At 34.4% G+C, this 12,441-nt stretch overlaps 1 pseudogene; it reads left to right on the top strand.

The window, feature by feature from the left end:
• The first annotated feature begins 5,059 nt into the window (after window positions 1–5,059).
• Window positions 5,060–7,879, top strand: LOC149546353 (protein ACCELERATED CELL DEATH 6-like; annotated as a pseudogene).
• The last annotated feature ends 4,562 nt before the right edge of the window (window positions 7,880–12,441 follow it).

The raw sequence follows: 12,441 nt of genomic DNA, 5'->3' as shown, positions 1-12,441 counted from the left end.
TATTATGTTAATGAACTATGATGAAATCATAATTTTAAATTTTAAATACCAAACCAATCCATATGCATCTCTGAAGTTGTACAATCAAGCAACTTCAAAACATAGATCAATAAAGCTTTATGAAGTTTCCCTACAAAACTTACTATTTGAGACAAAGCAAGATGATGTTGTAGAGGATATCATCAACTAATTTGTATTTGTCTTGACCTAATTTTCCCTAGGAATTGACGTGCAATAAACCTACAAGACTTATTGTTTGAGACAGAGAAAGATGATGTTGCAGAGGATATCATCAACTAATTTGTATTTGTCTTGACCTAATTTTTCCTAGGAATTGACGTGCAACAACAAAATCATCTTCTGAAATTTTACATTATGCTCGTTGGTAAACCTAGTTGTCAATGAACAAATGAATTTATAATTAATTTCAGTATTCAAGCATATTATGACAATATTAATTATTAAATTATAAACCTTTATTATACTTGTGTCTTTCATGGATGACAACATGGCATATGAAAGGGTGGCAATTGTCAATTGTTGGCCCAAAATTTCTAAGATTAAATATGGTTAAAATTTTTTAAAAAGACCTACAGAATTACTAATTGAATTAGAACTAGTCAAATTATGTGCACATGTTGAAAGCTATAAAAAATTGGAGAAAATACTCTATGAATAGGAACAATTCAAAATGACTTTCCACATACTAGTAAATTAATTATAAAACTATTAATTATAAAACCAGCATTATTCTTCAACAGTTCAGTGGGCAGCTATTAAGTCTTCAGGGCTCTGTGGAGCTCTTTGGGTCCAAATCACCTATTCAGATATATGCGTTCAGTGGTCTTTGTTGATTTATTTAGGGTAGTTTTTCTAGTGCTGTTTGTTTTAGTTCCAATTTTATGAGCTGATATTCTTAGACTTTGTGAACGTTGGTGAATACCTAGACAATTCCCTTATTATTTTAAATCTAATGCTATAATAGAAACTTTCTATCTTAATCAATGTTTGAGTTCTAAGATGCCATTATGACACCTAATTAAAAAGTAAAAGACTAAAAATTGTAGCCCATTGTGGAATCAACTACCTACAGTTCTACACAATATTCCTATTGTTAATAGCACATCACTAGACTCATAGGAAGAGGCTTAGGGTAAAAATAAATTAAGAGAGGCAAAACAAAAAACATAATCAATCTCTATAATAGGATATCAAGGCATGGTATAAGATGTGAAATGGATGGGAAAAGAAAACAACTTACATTTGTTTCTTTTTCAACATGAATAATTAATCGATGCTCTTAGAGTATGAAGATCATTTCCAAATCTAAGCTCCAAACCCAAGTGAAAAAGCACACTTGTCAGTATCTCCACAATTAGACCACTGAGAAACTTCTATATGACATATGATGCCAAGTTCTCGCAAGTCCTAAATTATTTAAATACTTTTTTTTTCCTTTTAAATGAAACACCAGATGCCATTACATGAATTTAGAAAAGAAAAAAGTACAGAGATATCCCATTTTGCATCCAACTTCTGACTAAGCTATCCAATCATTCTATTAAAACCACCATAACAAAGAATTCAAATATAATGGAAGATGTGTCATAATCGAATCCTTATGTTAAAACCACCATTACATCATATGTTTTTTTTAAGACAACCAAAATGAAGCCCAAAAGTACTCTGAAGAATCCACCAAACTAGCGTAAGAAAGTGCAGATGAAAATAAAAGGATGTCACTAGCCGCTATCCTTCTACGAATATGTTGTCTTATAGAATTTTTAATTTGTATAATTGGAAAAAGTTTGTCATGAGGTCCTCAGGGGTAAACTAGTACCTTAGAATACCAAAAAAAAAGGGAAAATTCCATATTAAATATTTGGAAAAAATCAATTGAAGAATCTAGAGGCTGCATACTCTTACAAGAGGATACTAGAAAAGGGCTATCAGATGCTGCTGCCCCACATGACCACATTTTACTACAGATTTCAGTGTAATCACTAAGGTAGAAAAGTTGTTAGAGCTCATTAAATGAAAATATGGGGCTATCTGAAGGTTGAATATGAAATTTTCATTAAAAAGCTTGTATGGAGAGATAAAATGGCTTTAATGTGTTTGGATTACAATGCAAATGGAAATTTGGAAGAGGTGTAGAGAAGAAATGTTGGGAAGAAGATGGAACCATTGGGTTGCACTTGAACTGTTGAGTGTCTTTCGCACCAGAAAGTTCAGTTAGAGTGACTATTCATATTAAAGCTTTTAAGTAGACAACACTACATGTGGCAAACTCTTTCTCACAATGCTCACTAAGCACTTCCTTACCGTCCAATTAAGAGAATGCATTTGAAACTTAACTGCCAAGGTTCATACTTTTTTCAACTATAGTAGACCGTAGATCTATGTCGTGGACAAACACATGAACAAGAAAATAATAGAACAACAAAATGGCTAAATGCATAAATGAAAACCCTAAGACATGGATATTAGGGTGTTCTCTTGTAGTGGAGACTGAATCTACCTAGACAACATAGCCAACTCCAATTGTATACCAACAGAAAATGTGGAATTAATATTTAGGAACCCAGATGAAGGCACACGATATTGCTTCCCTACATAGCCAATTGCTTGTGGATATCTCTCCTCTTGCAATGTAGTACCCTGGAAAAATCTACAGTAAAATACTCCTAAGAAAAATATATATTTAGTTAAAATTCTTAGACACACAAACAGTTTGCATGCTTGACAGTTGGAGGAGGAACATTAATTGTCTTCTAGAATTCAACCAAGTGCCCTTGCTTTCTGACCATGGTGTCTAGGTGAGGAAAAAGCAATGCATAGTGAGATGTGCAAAGGGGCATTCCATCATTCTGTCAAACACGCCAAGTGTTAAAGATAATCTATAAAAATGACAGTTCAAACACATTCCCTAACATCAATAGTCACAACACTTGGTCCTACGGCAGGCAACTAGAGATTCCACATGGGATGTTCATGATGATTCACCTGCTCTGTATGCATGAGCTATTAATGATTGACCTGCCACCAGCGAACTCTGATTGTCTGATTCTTCACATTGCCTTGATTCTACATTTGGCTGATAATCACTTCTTCTCTCACATAGAAATATGTGAAGCCTCTACTTTGGCCAATGAAAATGTGACAGCAAGCATTTTACACAGATAATAATTAAAGATCGATAATGTTTCCTTAGAAAACATAGAAGATAAATATCTTAGAAGGAAAATGCAGCAATGTTATTGGCTCTAAATAAAATTATTAATCACTATTTATGGCTTAACCCTCAAAACTAACAATAGTTGATTACCAAAACAAACAAAAAATAGGGATCTGCCATGTATAACTGGTAGCATTTTGCAACACAAAAATATCGGCCTAACTATTGCCTCCTCACCATAGCTCGTGGGTTCTCAGAAAGAAGGCAAGGTAAACCCTTGGCTGAAAATGTCTTCAAAAGTACCACAGGATGTCTTGCCACACCACATTATTAACAAATTTTGTTTGAAAATAAAAAATCACTTATCGTATATATGTCGCACACCTTCTTCGCAGTCGTGTGTGTCTTGATGAAGAGATTGAACCTCATGACTGATAGGGCTCTCTTCCATATGGAAGGCCCCCGGCCTCGTATAGAGTCTACTCACACAAGCAGAGTATCTCAGATCTCAACATCCTTGGTAGCAAACAGACCTCGGCCATGCACAGGTGACCTTTTAATAATCACTAGACCAATATAATTTCCCACCTCTGGAATATCTTGCCATCTAAGACCATTTTGAAAATAGGCAGAGAGATCAAACTTACCTTGTTTTCTTCATCCAGCTTCTTCGATTTGTCCATGTGCAACTTGATCATTTCATTGGCGTCTGGGGAATATATCATCAATATAGAATTATGTATTGGCCACAATACGAAATTTTTATCTCTATAAGCGTTTAGGGTTTTTCTTTTTGGGTATTATTGTTCAACTTGTGCAAGTCTCCTTTCTTTCATAAAACAACACACAAGCAATGATATGTTACAAATCTAGGTTGAGGTTCATTTCTTCAAACCTATAATCTAGTTTGATAACTAGAGGCGTAGTTCATTATATGAATAAATACCTTTTAGAGGAGAAATCTCCTAAATCGTGTCTTAGGGTAAGGTAGCCATTAGTAGTGGAGGTTCCGAATAAATCTTCCAAAACTCCCACGGGCTAGAGCACAAATGAAAGCTAAAAAAAACTTAGCTAAAACCCCTACTATAGAAATAATGCCAATCAAACACAAAAAATTACTTTGTATTTTTATCTAATACACAGATGCATAGAATGTTACCTACTAAAGCATGCAGAGCCAACAATGCCTACCCTAATGCATTTTGTAACATAAACAGAGTTAGAAAACAACCCAAAATAGAGTTAGAAGATTGACCCAAAATATTTATGCTAAATCTCCTACAGTTTCTCTACAAATTCCTGCCTTATCTTCCTCATACTGCTTAATCGAAAGTGCATGGATGAGCCAAAAAAATTACTCGAAATCTCCTACATTTCGTGCACAAATTTGTTTCCCGCTTTCATATTCTTCGTATTTCCTTCATCGAAAATGCACGGTGCTTTTGTCTTCAACTTTAATCAAAGACAATAAAAATATGTTACTATTTTCTATTTAAGATAATTAAAATAATAATTTTGTCTTTAAACAATGTCTTTAAATGCCTCCGTATGTACTAGTGATTTGTTCTGATTCAAGGCCTTAGTTACCCTCAATCCACGTTAAATATTGTATCTGATTCCATCTAAAGAAAAGTTTGTGAGTTCAACCAAACAAATGTAGTGGAAGTCACTTCAAGTCTCTTTAACTAAATTAAAGCATTCTTTGATAACACACGAGACTCGCATTGTCACTTATTCTGGAAGTGTCGATGGAATCTCTTCAAAGTACTTTTTCTTCGACCTCTCATTGAAGGGTATGCCCATTTTCCTAAATCAAATTGTTTAACAACATTATAAAGACGAGTAGTGAAGGCAAGAGCACAGAAATCTGAAGAGATTGCCATGGCGACTGATATTGAGCAGCTCAACGAGGGAATCGATCATGAGGCGTACAACGCCTCACTGAGTCCGAAAATAAAGATAGCGGATGCCCAACTTGCAGAAAAGGTTCTCAAAAGTAGAACACTTGGAGGGGAAAACACCCTTCTCCATTTAGCTGCCGCTGTGGGAAATCTATCATTCGTTCAACAGCTCCCGCGACTCAATTCTCTGCTTGTAAGAGCTACAAATGCTCAAGGGAATGCTGCATTGCACTTGGCTGCTCAGGGAGGCTTTCCTCATGTGGTAAAGCATCTGCTCTAACAAGAACAAAGTGGTGTGGATGTCTTAAACAAGAATAAGGAGACGCCTCTCTTCAAAGCCTGCGAAAGCGGCGATTTAATCACAGTGAAGCAGCTATGTAAAGGGAAAACGCCGAGGCTTCTGCAAAAGACTCTGGACGAGAGAACCTGTTTATGTTGCAATAAACAGAGGAGATTTAAGTGAGTGTTTTGAAAAAATTATGTTTTTATTTGCGTGGATGATAGTATAGTCCTAGTTTGTTAGTAATGGAGGACTTGTGTTTTTAAAGATCGGTTACAAGGTTAAATTCTGAGAGGGAAAACAATGTATACCCTTTAGTTGAAAAGAGAGGACTTAAACCCCATAAGAAAGATGTAAGACCGGGTAGTCTCCTATTATTATAAAATGTCTATACACTCATTTACAGATTGTTCTTTATAATATACTATTAAAAAAAATCTTCCTTAAGATTGATGCAACAATGCCCTCAGACGATCAGTGATTTCTTATTTAAACAACTATCAAACTTTTCGCCAAATAAATATCATTCCATGTCCCAAACTTTCTTCACTTGAAATGAGTTAAGCACGGCTGTCTTTTTTTTACAGTTGTTTTATTCTATTGATCTTATTATTATTTTCAGCTTTGATTTCTTCACTGTTGGTAGCTGTTTTATACATTATACATATGGTACTTCATGGCTTTATTTTCCCTATGTTCACGATTTTGAGTCTTTAGTTGAGGTTTTTATCGCTTGAGCAAAGGGTAAACTAGGCATTCTTTAGCTTTAGCCATTCTTTAACAAGAGCTTCCCAAACTTAAGGTAATGTTGTAGGGTGTCTCTTTTACTGATCTGGTGGACCGGATTCTAAAGTTGCTAGATGCAAATGATTTAATCCAAGAGAAATATAAACATGGAAATACAGCCTTGCATATATCTGTTGCCAGGAACGATGTGTATATAATAAAGCAGTTAATAGAGACTAAAGTACCCCAACTGTGTTACTTTCTTAATGACAACAAAGAAACACCGCTTTGTATGGTGGCGAAACTGGGGCATCTGGAAGCAGTCCAAGAGTTGATAAAGTGGCGGCCAGACGCTGTTGAAATACCGAACAGTTGTGGAGTGAACGTACTGCATTTAGCTGCCCAAGTTAGCCAAGTCAGAATTGTTGAATACTTGAGTAAAAAAGTGTTTTTATTAGACTTGGTGAACAGGGGACTTGACAAGCCTCCAGAGGAAAAGCCCCCCCAAAGTAGAGAAAAAGATGCGGCTGGAGAAACAGATCGTTTTTCAAAGATAAGTGAAGGAGACATGCCTCTGCATATTGCAGCAAGGAAAAAAAGCTTCAATGTAAGTTTCTTAGGAAACAAAACTTTGGTTTATTTCCTTGAAGAAACAATGTACGAGAACTCGATTTGGGTTTGTGTAAGATTTCTTGGCCAGATCTCGTGAACTATTGAAATAGGTAACCATAAAGTGAAGTTAATGAAAGTATTTCCTTTGAAAATACCCAGCAAGGGAAAAGTTTAAATCCTTAAGCATTACTGTTTTTAATGGATTACCATTTCCAATGAACTGAATCTATGTGTGCATTTTGTAGATGGTGAGCTCGTTGCTGCGGATCGGGGGGAATAAACAAATTTGCCCTAAATAAGGAAGGCTTAACGGCCCTGGACATTGTGAGAGAGAACACACAGTATCACGAATCTGACAAGATAATTGTAGTGTTGCCTAGTTATCCTTCGAAGCGCAAGCCTTTCTTGTACAGCGCTCCAAAGGTGAGCGCGGAGAAACATGAGGTTGCAATAAAGACGGTGGACAAAACATTTGACGACAGGCGCAACGTAGAGTTAGTGGTGGCAGTTCTGTTAGCAACAATGTCTTCTACGGCGGCTTTCACTATTCCGGGAAGTTTCGTGATGAAGGTAGAAAAAGGAGAGTCAGATAAGAACTTGGGTGCACCAATTCTGCTGGGATTAGACTCATTTAAGCTTTTTCTCATTTTTTACTGTGTTGCATTTTTTCTGTCGCTCTTCGTGGTGCTGATGTGGCAGATGAATACCCCTATCACAACGGGAAATAAGATACTGTTCCTCTGTGCTACCAACCTTTTGGTTTGTGCCACGTTTGCCTTTACGGCCTATGGCTTCATGGCTGCAATGTACGCAATGCTTGACCGCAAGGCTCACAAGCTGGCTTGGTTCATTCTTGGGGCCTGCTTGATCATATGTGGTTGTGGTAATTTCACCTTTTTCTACATGGTTGGAAAGTTCTGCGTGAAGAAGGCCAGATTTAACCATTTGAATGGTCTACTTCTTTTCCTTCCTGAGCTCGTGGGGGAGTGGGTGTGGATGACACTAGAAAGATAGGGCCTTTTGGACCTGGTGCGCTTGTCCGTACGCAAGTGGCTTGCATTCTTTTACTGCGATCGCCATGAGGATATGGCTAAGAAAGATACGGCTGACAAGGATGAGTCGGAGAAAGATATGGCTACGAGCAACGAAGGAAAACCACTCTCAGTGATTCATAAGGTTTGAAAATTTGTGTTTACGAGTCTTATCATTACTATGTCTTGCAATATGAATATGTGCATTTCATTGGAAGTGAACAGATTATTTATACCTGTGATACAAAACCATGTCAGACACCCGCATGCTTCGAGCTAATTGTATATTTGTATGTATTCTCAATACTCGAGTAGATTTGTTTTGGTTCGATTTTCTTTTGTGAAACCTATAAAATAGATACAAATTAGATTTAATTAATTAATGTTTGATAGATAAGAGGCATTTTATTCACACCTTATGTATATTTTTTCCTTGTTATTAAAGTGTAGTTGTATTTATTTAAGTGTATAAATGTTATATGTCATACAATTAAATCATATTGTAAAAAACATTATGAAGTTAGTAAAAATTGAATTTCTGTTTAGTTTAACTAAATATGAACAGTAAAACTAAATAATTATTCTTGTGCTTTGCACCAAGCATCAATTTTGTCTTGTATACAACTATAAGTATTGAATAACAAAATAGCATATGATGTATTATTTAATCATATAACAGATAAATGCGTTGACTATATTGACTATATTAGTAACATAAATCTGTTTTGATAAATGAAAGTAAAGAGTTGAGCAAAATCAATAATCATAAAGTATTCTTAGCCTTAAATTGCAATGTAGGTTCATGTCAAAAAGTACAATATATGCAATGAAAGTTATAATCATGTAATGAAGTACAATATATGTAATGAACATTGTAGCTCCATGCATAATATTTTACATAGTTGTAGTGAGATACATGAAACTTTCAACAATATTTTAATTTTAATTTTTTAAAAATCAAACTTAGACTCTTTATCTTTTCTATTGAGTTTTGTGTTTGTTGCTACATAATAGATGTTGGATTGTAAATTATCATTCTAACTATCTTCAATATATCTTATGCATGTTTACTTTAACAAGTGAAAATTCTTTTATCATTTGGTATAATTTTAATTCCAAGAAAACACCTCTATTCCTCTTTGGGTAATTACGTTGTGGATTTTAGACTATTTAGTCAGCGATTCATAACTTAAAGATTCATTACTTTGGTAAATTCTTTATCAAGATCTTCAACTTGATTCGGACATCTTTGATCAATATATTATTTACACCTACACTCCATTTTGTGAACAACCTAAGACTATCATGTATGTTTTTTGTTTGTACCAAAGTCAAGGAAGGACTTCTTTAAGGGGATTAAGGCTACCCAATTTTTAAGGCATATGATTTTGCTAGAAGATTGATGATACTTCACTTTCAAATTTATCTAGAACTAGTGTGATTTCAAATGAATATCCTTTTAGTATTTGGACCTTTTTTTGTTATTTTCATTATTAATATTGTTGAAATAATTATTAAATGCTTATAGTTATGCTTTTCTATAATGTCATTATATAGATCTAGGTGCAAATTAATAAAGTGATGCTTGAACCTATCCATTTTTTTATGCTTCTAAATATAGTAGTCATGACTACTTGTATAACTACTAAAGTGCCATTTCCTTCTACCTCCCATTAAGATCATAGACTTCTACATGAACATGGCCCTAGACATAAATAATCTAGTAGAATGTTTATAACATTTAATTACATTCTTCTTAACCTCCTTATGAATATCTCTCATAACTTTAAAAAATTGTTGATTCATTTTGATCAAATTCATCCCTAATAAACTCCAATTCTGAATTATTTCTTTCCTAATTAAACTCAATCTCACTTGAGCTTTGAATTTTGCTTTTCTCACCCACCCATTTTTTTGGACAATATATTATTATTATTTTTTAATAAAATAAAGTTAATAGTCATTTTATAAAATAACAAACTCCCACTGTATAGGATTTTTGTAGCCCTAAAAGATTTTTTTCGACGGCAAGGTCATCTATTCTCATTTGAAGGGTCAGATAGATTTCAAATTATAAGAAAGCATCTTGGCTAGCATCACAAGTAGAAATTGGAAAAGTATTGAAAGACGTCATGTCAACTGACCACTAGTACCCAAAGAGAGCAATAAATAACTATGCTTTTGGTACTCCTATTGGGCCATAGATCAAATCAAGTAGCCTCATATCTTCTTTGACTAAGGTACTACCTTTTTTCTTTAGTATCAAGATAGATGGGAAAAAATGTAGAATGGATTTTCAAACACTTTTAGACATTTTAAAACTACAACTTTTTCATATTGCCACTTTTTGGCACACCATGATCCTACACATACCTAGGTTGGGTAATGGATTCACCATTTTTCTTCTCATTTGGTCAAGCATTGGATTACTAAATAGAGTTGGTCAAATATCTTAGGAGGGAACCAAGAACAACAAAGAAAGTAAGGATCCTAAAGAGTTAGAGATACAATCTACCTATAGTCTATTTTTACACTATTATTATTAAGAATACATGCTTGAATGATAGAACTATTTAAACATGTGCTCAATCAATCAATCTAACACATATAAGTGTTGCAAATGAAACTAGTACTAAAGTACAAAAAGTCATTTAGTTTATCCAAGACAAGGAAAATAATAGAAACAAAATAGAAAGATATCACTATTTTTGAAGACAAATGAATTGCATAGCAAGCACTTTAAGATTCCTTTACTCAAAACACAACTTATAAATACCAAAACATACTGGGTGAGACAAAGAATTTCCAAAAAAGATGATATATCTTTCATTCATCATGTAGTGTGTTACAATAGTATGGAGGATAAAATCATTAACTTCACTGACCCTAATAAAGTCAATCTATCTCTTATTTATAGGCAAGTGTTTATATCTAGGGCGAGAAAACAACTTCCAACCCTAACTAACTCACATGTCACCTTAACTATTACCATCTACTACTATCTACATGCAGGACCACTCATGGATAAAATAAGTTTACATCAAATCCATGGAAGGGGTAGAAAGAAGTGGGGAAAGGAAGAAGGGGAATTCTTGAGGGAAATTTGATTCAAATGGTTATCTTCACATGCTTTTCCTAGTCAAATCTCTACCATCTTCTTGAGACACCCACCAATTGATAAGAGCACTCCACTTCTTTGGAAAACTTAAAATGTATCAGTTATACATAGAAATGAGAAGGTAAAAAGGGAATTTTGCCTACTTTCATCATTAATAAGTATGTCAGCCAACAACAAAAAATGATGATCAACTTAGGAAGAAATCTCAACACATCCTATGTTATCAAAGATAGTCTAGAGTTGTAAAAAAATTTAGGTCTAGGGTTTTGATTACTGGATATCATGGAATGCAAGATCACTCGATCATGCTATGGGAAAGAAGAAACCCCAAACAAGGAACTTCACCTTGTATCTATTGTAGTGCTTCTGAAACCAAGTGAAGCTCCTTCTAAGTAGGTAAGAATTAAACCAAAAAGATCTCTTGATGGTGAAAACCTTGCATGCAGTGGGTCCATGTTGTGCACCGTTATATGTCACAATGAAAGGTACATCTAATGTAGAAGTGTAAGCCTCATCGGTCCAAAAAGATAAACATTTTGGACCCCCTCTTGTGAGGTTCTAAGCATATGAGCAATCTTTTGTTTGTTCACAAATGAGCATCCAAAATTTGAGAACCTGCAACATTTAAACTTATTTGAGCATAGAATAGTTAGTTTTGAACTAGAAAAATATCCCATTACTTATTGTTTGCTAGAATCCCAAATTGTGTTGCCTAGACAACAACTCCAACACAACTTTGAGGCGTCCTTATGCTATTGACAAGACTATCATTCAATGTCCACTCACGTTACACATGGGATTAGTAAATGCTTCTCACTTTGGGGGTGAATAATATAATTTAGATTTAAAATACCCACTAACTTGTTGTAAATGATGCAAGACACTCAACTATAGGGAGGGTGATGCATCTTGATAGGCGATCAAAGGTAACAACCACCTCTTCGACTCACACAAAACCATGAAAGGGCTACTAGTGTAGTGCCTACAAACCATCACTAACCCACTAGTATTGAGGTAACACCAGTCAAATCGAGTGGAGACTAAGAGCGAAGGTACTAGGGAAAATAAAGACACAGTTTTGTGGACAACAATGAAGCGATGCTAAGAAGCAGTTAGAACATTTTGTTTCTTGGAGTGACAAGAATTATAGACAAGAAAGGGAAAAGAAAAATCTAGTTAGCAAAGCAAATGTAAATGCAAACTAGGTTTGAGATTTGCTAAGATAGAATTGAAGAAAGATGATAATGCTGCATAGAATGCCACATAGCTCAAATTTTCTTATTACATAGGAGCTCATAGTTTTTTTTTTCTTAATATGTATTTCCAGGCTATTTTGAAGATTGTAAAACTTTAAATAGTAATGTCTAGAATAGAGGAATAGCTTATAGATGAAAATAAGCTAAAAGGGGAGGGAAGTCCAATGTAAGGCTGAAGAGTAGCATAGGTAGATGATAGATGGACTTATTCATTTTGATGATGTATTGTACTTATTTTCTTAATTAATATAAAAAAACTATTACCAATCAAAATAAATAATATTAAGTATCTTTAATATATACAATTGGATATATTTAAATCTTAAAATATGTATAATG

This window comes from Cupressus sempervirens, chromosome 7 (assembly GCF_028749045.1).
Source record: "Cupressus sempervirens isolate cs-2001-9-10 chromosome 7, ASM2874904v1, whole genome shotgun sequence".
Taxonomy (NCBI): domain Eukaryota; kingdom Viridiplantae; phylum Streptophyta; class Pinopsida; order Cupressales; family Cupressaceae; genus Cupressus; species Cupressus sempervirens.
This window is presented reverse-complemented; position numbering and strand designations above follow the sequence as displayed.